The sequence below is a fragment of the Panthera pardus genome, unplaced genomic scaffold (genome assembly GCF_024362965.1).
Source record: "Panthera pardus isolate Hobbes unplaced genomic scaffold, ASM2436296v1 HiC_scaffold_27, whole genome shotgun sequence".
Classification (NCBI taxonomy): domain Eukaryota; kingdom Metazoa; phylum Chordata; class Mammalia; order Carnivora; family Felidae; genus Panthera; species Panthera pardus.
In genome coordinates this window covers 88,961,011-88,970,827 of record NW_026526843.1, presented here as the reverse complement: position 1 = coordinate 88,970,827, position 9,817 = coordinate 88,961,011, and the positions used below count along the sequence as shown (strand labels likewise).

General features: G+C 44.3%; 1 non-coding gene across 1 annotated transcript; it reads left to right on the top strand.

Annotated features, from left to right (window-relative positions):
- Positions 1–8,565: 8,565 nt before the first annotated feature.
- Positions 8,566–8,638, top strand: TRNAK-UUU (transfer RNA lysine (anticodon UUU)). The gene has a single exon. It is a non-coding gene; the product is annotated as a tRNA-Lys (tRNA).
- Positions 8,639–9,817: the final 1,179 nt, after the last annotated feature.

Sequence of the window (9,817 nt, the reverse complement as noted above, 5' to 3'; positions counted from 1 at the left end):
CTGTCAGCACGGAGCCCGATGGGGGACCTGAGCTCAGGAATGGAGAGATCATGATCTGAGCTGAAGTCGGATGCTTAACTGACTGAGTCACCCAGGTGTCCCTAGCCATTTGTGTTTTAACAAGCTCTCTGGGGGTTCTGATGTCTGCTAACATTTGGGAACCGCTGATTTAGGACATTGTCCTCATCTGTGTGGTTCAAATAAACCTGATTTGCAGACAGAAAAAAAAAAAGAGGTTGGAGGAGGCACTCCAGCTGTTTTTCATGTGTCAGTACAGAAGGGGCACACATCACTCATGCCATTTTTGGCAAAATGTGGGTCACATGACCACCTTTAACTGCAAAGGAGGCTGGGTAGTGTCATGTAGCTGGGCACATTGAGAGGATAGCTAAGAGTCTCCAATGCGGCCAACAGTGATCAGATGCAAAACTCCCATTATACAAATATGGTTACTTCTGGAATTTCTACTGTGTTAACACTGGCTTTTTTTTTTTTAATGTTTATTATTTTTGAGAGAGAGCATGCACGCTCATGAGCAGGGAAGGGCAGAGAGAGGGAGACATAGGATCTGAAGCAGGCTCTGTGCCCATTGCAGAGAGCCTGATGCAGGGCTCAAACTCATGACCTGTGGGATTGCGACCTGAGCCAAAGTTGGACATTTAATCGAGCCACCCAGGTGCCCCAACACTGGCTTTTTTGAGTCATATGCTAGGACCACATAGTTTTAATAATTGAGGCTTTGTAATATGTTTTAGTATCTTTAATATGTAGTCAGTCCTCCAGTGCTCTTTTTTTTAAGAGTTTTGTTTTGCTCTTCTTGCTTTTTTTTTCTTTTTTTGAAGATCTTATGAAAAAAAAAGATTTTATTTTTAAGTAATCTCTACATTCACCATGGGGCTCAAAGCCTCAAGCCTGAGATCAAGTTGCGTACTCCACTGACTGAGCCAGCCAGGCACCCTTTGCTTGCTTATTTTTTAGAAACAGCATTCACAGGGGCAGCTGGGTGGCTCAGTTGGTTATGCATCTGATTTTGGCTCAGGTCATGATCTCATGGTTCATGAGTTTGAGCTTCACATCCGGCTCTGCACTGACAATGTGGAGCCTGCTTGGGATTCTCTTTCTCCCTCTCTCTCTGCCCCCCCACCCCAATACATAAATAAAAAAAAAAAATCCCCCACCATTTATAGTCATTTTTTCTAGTTCTAGAAATTTTTCAGGTTGTTTTGGAATGGTGTTAATTTATAAACTAATTTAGGGATCATTGACATTTAAGATGACTCTGTTCAAGTTGTCTTTTTGTAACCCGTAGTGTTTTTAATGTTTTCTTTATATACATCTTGCACATTTCATATGAAGTTTATTTCTGTGTATTTTGTATTATTTGTTGCTATTATAAGTGAGGTATCTTCTTCCATTATATTTTCTAGTTGGTAATTGTATATAGGAAAGCTGTTGGTTTCTGTAAATTTTACCTTTTGCTACCTTATTGAATTATATCATTTGTAGTAGTTTCTTGGTTGATTCTCTTGCTTTTCCAGGTATATGATTATGTCATGTACAAATAATAATAGTTCTACTTCCTCCTTTCCAGTTATTAGACCTGTAATTGGGGGAGGGCAACACTAGCTAGGTTATGTTTCTTTTATTTATTTATTTATTTATTTAAATTGCAGAAATGGTACAATTTATTAAAGATATACTAGGTACTGAAATCATTCAAATAATATATAAAGTAATTCTAATTCTTCCTTAAAACTATCCTATCAGACCTCCGATTTGTTTCTCTTGTCCAATCACCTCAGTTGGTATCTCCATTATAATGCTAAAATAATAACTGTGAATTCTTCCGGTGTTTGCCATTAAGCGTGATGATGGAATAATGTTAAGGGTATTAGTCCATTCGTATTTTGAATTTTTTGAAATGTTTTATTTATCTTTTGAGGCCGAGAGTCCACAAGAGGAGGAAGGGCAGAGAGAGAGGGAGACAAAGAATCTGAATCAGGCTCCAGGTTCTGAGCTGTCAGCATAGAGCCCGCCGTGGGTCTTGAACCCACAAACTGTGAGATCATAATCTGAGCTGAAGTCTGATGCTCAACCCGCTGAGCCACCCAGGTGCCCCCGTATTTTGAATTTTGAGTTTTGATCAGCCTCTGCAGAAATGATTATATGTATTTTCCCCCCAGATTTATTAATATACATACATATTTTCATAGATTTTATAGTATTCAAAGGATGGGATACTCTTCATCATCTGAACTAAAGAACTGAATAGTAGCGGATACCAATAGATACTTGTACCTTCCCCCTTTTCCCTGACCTCTCCAGGGCCCTTCCCCCGTTTCCTTAAGTGGCTTGATTTTTCACCTACTCATTCAGGCCAAAGGCTTAGAAGTCATTCCTTTTTTCTCTTTCTCTCGTACCTTCATCAGCACCTCTCATAAATTCTACTTCCAAACCTGACCACTTCACCATCACCACTGCTAAAATCCCAGTCCAAGTTAACCTCCTTTCTTTCCCGAATGGCTATAACTGGCTTGTTCGCTGGTCTCCCGGCCTCCGTTATGGCTTAGAAGATTCTACCTGATTGGGTTCCTCCCCTCATCCACTGCGTGTTCCTCTCATACCAACTTCCTTTCACTTCCTTAGCCACGCCACGTTCATCCTTCCTTCTAGAACTTCCCTTCTTCTCATGGCTGACTCCTGCTCATTCAGGTCTCAGCCCAAATGTCGCCTCTTCAGAGGTCCTGACATTCTTAGCTAGCTACTCTAATTAAAGTACCAAGGAAGGAAAAAGCTGTGTAACCTCTGACAGGGCCCTGAGCTAGTGCCTTGTCTACAAAAGGCGGGGCAGGAGCTGCGGAGGCTGATGACTCTTCTTTTTTTATATATAATTTATTTTTTAAGTTTATTTATTTTTTGAGCAACAGAGGGAGAGCACACGCAGGGAGGGGCCAAGAGAGAATTTCAAGCAGGCTCCGCGATGTCATGCAGAGCCCAATTCTGAGCTCAAACCCATGAGCTGTGAGATCACGACCTGAGCTAAATCACGAGTAGGACGCTTAACCGACCAAGCCACCCAGGCGCTCCTGAAATCAGTTTCTTGGTTTAAAATTCTAACTGCCTATTTTACTGTTAAAAAAAAAAAGATCTCCCTCTCTCTCTCTCACACACACACACACACGTTCACACACACACATACACACTCCTCTCAGGAATATGGAGAGCATCTGGCTGTGGTGACACTGTGTTATCTTAGTGCCACTATGATGGAGGTGAGCCCATTACACAGAAAGATCAAGAACCAGTGGCTCAACAATAAGTACCACCACTCTTGAGTTTAAGTTTTCTCTGCGAGCCTGACATTGCTCTCCCTAGTTCTTGCAAGCACCCTGATGTTAAGGAATTATGGTGGTTTTCTTTAAGTGTGATAATGGTAGTGCAGTTACTTTTTTTGAGGAGGATTCTTTGTGTGTGTGTGTGTGTGTGTGTGTGTGTTTATAGTTTATTTATTTTGAGAGAGGGAGAGAGGAAGTGTGCTCATGTGTGCATGAGTGTAAGCAGGGGAGGGGCAGGGAGAGAGGGAGAGAGAGAGAATCCCAAGCAGGCCCCCCCCCCCCACTCTTAGCACAGAGCCCGATGTGGGGCTTGATCTTATGAGCTCTGAGATCATGACCTGAGCTGAAATGAAGAGTTGGATGCTTAACCAACTGAGCCACCCAGTCACCCCTTGAGGGGGATTCTTACCTTTGAGAGACACATATTTACCAACAAAATGAAGTGATGTCTGGAATTTGCTTCAAAATAATCGAGGGGCAGAAGTGGGTCAGAGTATAGATGAAACAAGGTTGTCCATGAGTTGACATTTGTTGAAGCTGGATGGTGGGTAAGTCTTTTTAAAAAGATTCCCTCAGGATTGGGGCACCTGGCTGGCTCAGTCGGTCGAGATCTGACTCTTGTTTCATCTAGACTCGGGTTGTGATCTCATGGTTTGTGGGTTCAAGCCCTCCATCGGGCTCTACTGCCGGTGTGGAGCCTGCTTGGGGATTTTCTCTCTCCCTCTATCTCTCTCTGCCCTCCCCTGCTTGAGTGTGCATGCACTCTCTCTCTCTCTCTCTCTCTCTCTCTCAAAAATAAACTTAAAAAAAAAATTCCTTTAGGAGAAATTCCCAGGACTGGGGTTATGGGTCAAAGAATGGGATCATTTATGAGTTTTACATTGGATTATGGCATTGATTCCTCTCCACACTGCTAGTGGTGGGTGATCGCCGTGTGTGTCCAAACTCCAGTGTATGGATCCTGAAGCACATTCCCCTTCTCCCAATGTAAACTATTTGAAAAACAGGCAAAGGACACGCTTGTTTCAGCCCGCTGTGTGGGCTAAAGGAGCACTGCAGAAGGCTGATATTAGCAGAATGTGGACTTTGCGGCTCAAAACGATGCTTGGGACCAGCCCCAGTCCCTTCGGCAACACCCCAAAACACTACCTCCAGTTGACCCTAATCCCAGGTGTTCCTTGGAACCACTCACTTCTCCTTAAAACCCCATTGCTGTTGCCCCGGTTGGGGTTCTCCACACATCTATGCCTCTCCCTTGAATTGCTGCAACAGTTTCAGAGCTGGTCCGCCCGGTCTTATTCTCACCCCCAAATCCACTCACCACCCAGAGGTCAGCATAATCTTTCTAAAGGGCCAGTTGGGGGACGTATGGGTGGCTCAGTCAGTTGGGCATCCGACTATTGATTTCAGCTCAGGTCACGATCCCAGGGTCGTGGGATCAAGCCCTTTGTCGGGCTCCATGCTGAGTGAGGAGCCTGCTTGGGATTCTGTCTCTCCCTCTGCCCCTCCACCACTCGTGTGCACACTCTCTAAAATAATAAATAAATAAATAAACAAATAAGTGGCAAATCGATCATGTTATTCTCCCGCTTAGACAAATTCTGCAGTGCTGGTTTTTTGTTTTTTGTTTTTTGTTTTTTTTTTTAAATAATTTTTTTGCAGTGCTGGTTTATAAAACTACATAGGGGCACCTGGGTGGCTCAGTTGGTTAAGTGACTGACTTTGCTCAGGTCATGATCTCACAGTTCGTGGGTTCAAACCCCGTGTCAGGCTCTGTGCTGACAGCTCGGAGCCTGGAGCCTGCTTCCGATTCTGTGTCTCCCTCTCTCTCTGCCCCTCCCCCGCTCATGCTCTGTCTGTCTCCCTCAAAAATAAACATTTAACAAAAAATACAAAAAATACATACAAGTGCCTATCCTATGCTCGTATAATTTCATAAATAGTTATAACATAAATACCCATCTAACCATCTCCAGATCAAGAACAGAGCTTTGCCGGCCTCCCAGAGGCCCATCACATCTTCCTTTCTAATCTCAGCCCCTCTTCTTAGAGGTAACCACTATGCCTTCCTTGCTGTATAGCTTTATCACATAGACATGCCGTCTTAAATGCTAGTTTTGCCTGTTTTGAGCTTTCTTTGCTGTATAATATTCCATTTCATGAAGAGCACGATGTAGTTAATCCATTCATTCTCTCACCGCTGGACATTTGGATCATTTTCTACTATTTTGCTATTGAGAACAATTGAAGAGCGAGCTTTGGGATTAGAGAATTTTTGGGAAAAAAATGCAAAAGTAGAGAAGGTGTGGTATAGCGAATCCCCATGGAGCTACATGCAGCTTCAATTATTGTCAACACTGCAATGCAAGTGTTTTTAACGCAACATCAGAATCTCTGGGGTGCCTTTGCTAAACGAACGGGTTTCAGCTCAATCCCTGCAGATCCCACGCTGCATTTAGTTATGTCACTATTCCCTAAACTGTGGACCTAATCTCAGTGTCACCAGTGCTTTCACAAATGTCCTCTTTCTCTTTCAGGATCCAACCCAGGATTCCACATTGCATGTAGCTATTACGTCTCCTAGTGTCTTCCAGTCTCTGATAGCTCTTCAGTCTTTTCTTGACACTCGTGAAGTGTCTTAGTCATGTGCTTTGTGGAGTAACTTTTGACTTGAGTTTGTCTGATGTTTTCTCATGATTAGACTGAGGTTATGTGGGGCACCTGGCTGGCTCAGTTGGTGGAGCGTGCAACTCTTTTTTTTTTTTTTTTAATTTTTTTTTTTAACGTTTATTTATTTTTGAGACAGAGAGAGACAGAGCATGAATGGGGGAGGGTCAGAGAGAGGGAGACACAGAATCAGAAACAGGCTCCAGGCTCTGAGCGGTCAGCACAGAGCCCGATGTGGGGCTCGAACCCACGGACCGCGAGATCGTGACCTGAGCCGAAGTCGGCCGCTTAACCGACTGAGCCACCTAGGTGCCCCCGGAGCGTGCAACTCTTGATCTCAGGGTTGTGGGTTCGAGTCCCACATTGGGTGTAGAGACTACTTAAAAATAAGATCTTAGAAAAATTGAGGTTATGCATTTTGGGTAAGAATACCACAGAAATGATGTGCTCCTCTTGTCTCATCATGGGGTTACAGGATGTCAAGGTGTCTTAATACTGGCAATGTTAATCCTGCTCATTGGTTAAGATGGTTTCTGCTGCGTTTCTTCACTGTAAAATTACTATGTCCCCCGTTATTATTTTTTTTTAAGATTTTATTTTTAAGTAAGCTCTACACCCAATGTGGGGCTTGAACTCACAACCCTGAGATCAAGTATCACACGTTCTACCAACTGAACCAACCAGATGCACCCCACCCCATTGTTATTAACAAGTATTTTGGAGGGGCGCCTGGGTGGCTCAGTCCGTTAAGCGTCTGACTTCGGCTCAGGTCATGATCTCACGATTCATGAGTTCAAGCCCTATGTTGAGCTCTGTGCTGACAGCTCAGAGCCTGGAGCCTGCTTCGGATTCTGTGTCTTCCTTTCTCTCTGCCCCTCCCTTGCTCATGCTCTGCCTCTCTCTCTCTCTCAAAAATAAATAAATATTAAAAAAATATTTTGGAGAAGATACTTTGAGACTATGTGTCTATCCTGTTTTTCTTCAAATTTTGCTCACTGATTTTAGCATCTGTCAGTAGATCTTGCCTTGGACAATTATTACTGTGTTGTTTATATTTCGTTCCTTCTATATCTATTAATCGGAATTCTTCTGTAAGAAAGTGCTGTCCCTTCTCCCTTTTTAATTAATTTATTTAGTTATCAATATTAGTATGGACTTTTGGATATTCATTTTATTCTATGGGTTATAATGCAATACTGTCATTATTTATTTTGTTTGAGTTATTCTAGCTTTGGCTATTGGGAGTGCCCTCAGGTTGGCTGCTGTGTCCTTTCAACATGTTTTTATCCTTTTGTGAGCAATTCCTTACTTTCTTTATGTAGAATTTTGGGGGAGACTTTTTATTGAAGGTACTATTGACAAAGGTGTTGGCAGGATTGGGGGAATTCACAAGGGATGTTGAGGCACCCAGGAACTATCAACAGCAGGAAGCCATTAACACCCATAGGTCCAAAGGGGTAGGTCGAGGAAATTATGTCACTGGAGGCTAGCGAGCACTGGTGCCATGAAAAGGGGCCGCTTGACAGGAGCTGTGGCCATGGAAGGTTCCAGCCACTGCCAGAACCACTGTGGAGCAGCAAGCAAGAGAAATAGACTCAAACTTGTTTTTCTTCCCAACTCTCAGTCTGCTGCCTGTCTTTCTGATTGGCTGAACTCACCTGAAGGCCAAAGAGGCAAAGCGGTCTGGTTGAAGTCTGTTAAAGGTCACTTTCAGGGGCATAGAGAAACAAAGAATGGATTTGGGGGCAAATGGAGAATGACCTTCAAAAGCTAACACTTCCTCCAAGAATCCTTTCCTGACCCCAAGTCTGGCTAGGTGCCCACAGACTCCTCCCAGAGCAGTGTCATGCCATATGGCTCTTCTGTTGTGGGTCTCTCTCCTAGAGAGTCAGCCTCATGACAAGAGGGGCTACATCTCATTCACCCCATTACTCCTGCTCAGGGATGGCCCACCCACAGGAAGTGCTCAATGTGTCGTGAGAAGAGATGAGATCAAGGCAATGAAGGCCGGAGCTGGAATAGTCACAGGGACTGTCTATTCCCGAATCTGGCCACCCTTCGGCCCTTCGGGGGCTGAACACACCATACAGTCTTCATACCCCTGTGCCTTTTATATGCTGTTCCCTCTCCTTGGAATACCAACCGTGACAAGTGGTAAGTGAAATTAGATGGGCAAAATGTTCATAATGGTTGAAGCTGGGCAATGAGAATAGAGGGGCTCATTATGCTGGTCTCTCTATAGCTTTTGTATGCTTGAGAGTTCCCATAAAATAGGTTTCAAAACACTATTTATGGAGCACACACTGCGTGCCAGACCCTTTGCTAGCAGACACTGGGGATGCAGTGGTGAAGCAGCTAGACAGATGATAGACATAGGAAGAAACAGCCTCTCCTCTCACTGGAAAGCTCCCCACTGCCCCTTGCCCTATGCATGTTAACCCCCCCAGGGTGATGGTATATGGAGAATGGGGTCTTTGAAGTGTAATTAGGTTTAGATGAGGTCATGCCAGTGTGGCCCTCATGATGGGATTAGTGTCCGTATAAGAGGAGACACCAGAGGGGCACTTGGTTGGCTCAGTTGATAGAGCATGCGACTTTTGATTGCAGGGTCGTGAGTTCAAGCCCCACATTGGGCATACTTACATACAGCTTACTTAGAAAAAAAAAATACAGGGGTGCCCGGGTGGCTCAGTCGGTTAAGCGTCTGACTTTGGCTCAGGTCACGATCTCACGGTTCATGAGTTCCAGCCCCATGTTGGGCTCTGTGCTGACAGCTGAGAGCCTGGAGCCTGCTTCGGATTCTCTGCCTCCTTCTCTCTCCGCCCCTCCCCTGCTCACACTCTTTCTCTCTCTCTCTCAAAAATAAGTAAACATTAAAAAAATACAGGGACGCCTGTGTGGTTCAGTTGGTTGAGCATCCCACTTTTGATTTCGACTCAGGTCATGATCTCACTCTTTGTGAGTTTGAGCCCTGTGTCAGGTTTTGTGCCGACAGCGAGGATCCTGCTTGGGTTTCTCTCTCTTCCTGTCTCTCTGCCCATCCTCGGCTCCCACATGCTCTTTCTCTCAAAATAAATTAAAAATAAATAAATAAACAAATAAATTAATTAAAAAATACAAAATAAAAACTCGACTATGCACGAGAGTTTTAAAAAAAGAAAACAGAAGAGACACCAGAGATCTCCCTCTCTCTTGCCGTCATGTAAGGACACTGGGAGAAGGCTGCAAGCCAGGACAAGAGCCGTCACCAGAACCTGACCATGATGGCACCCTGATCTCCAATTTCCAGCCTCCAAGAACTGTGAGAACATTTCTGTTGTTAAAGCCAGCCCGTCTATGGTATTTTGTAATGGCAACCCTAGCTGACTGTTACTTCCTTTGGGGTAACAACTGCCCCTGCCACCTAAGTGCGAGGGGTATAGTTCATCACCGTTGGCTTCAGAGCTGCTGAAGGCGTGAGATCCATGGGAAAGGCTCCAGGTTTAGGGGTCTGGGGGTGAAGATGTATGAGCTCCTTTAGAGCTTTGTATGTATCTACCAAAATTGAACAGATGCGTTCTCTGATCCAGCACTTCCGTTCCTGGGTATATGCCCAACCGAGATGCAAATATACATTTACCCAAAGGCATAAATGGTCACGGCAGCGTTCTTTGTACTAACCCGAAGCTGGAAACTGCCCAAGTGCCTGCCACTGACAGGGAACAGAGAAATAGATGGTGTATTCAGACAGTGGAATAGTGTACAACAACGAGAATGAATGAACAAGCTATTGATACAACAGGGCTGAACCTCATAATGTTGAGCGGGGGGAAAAA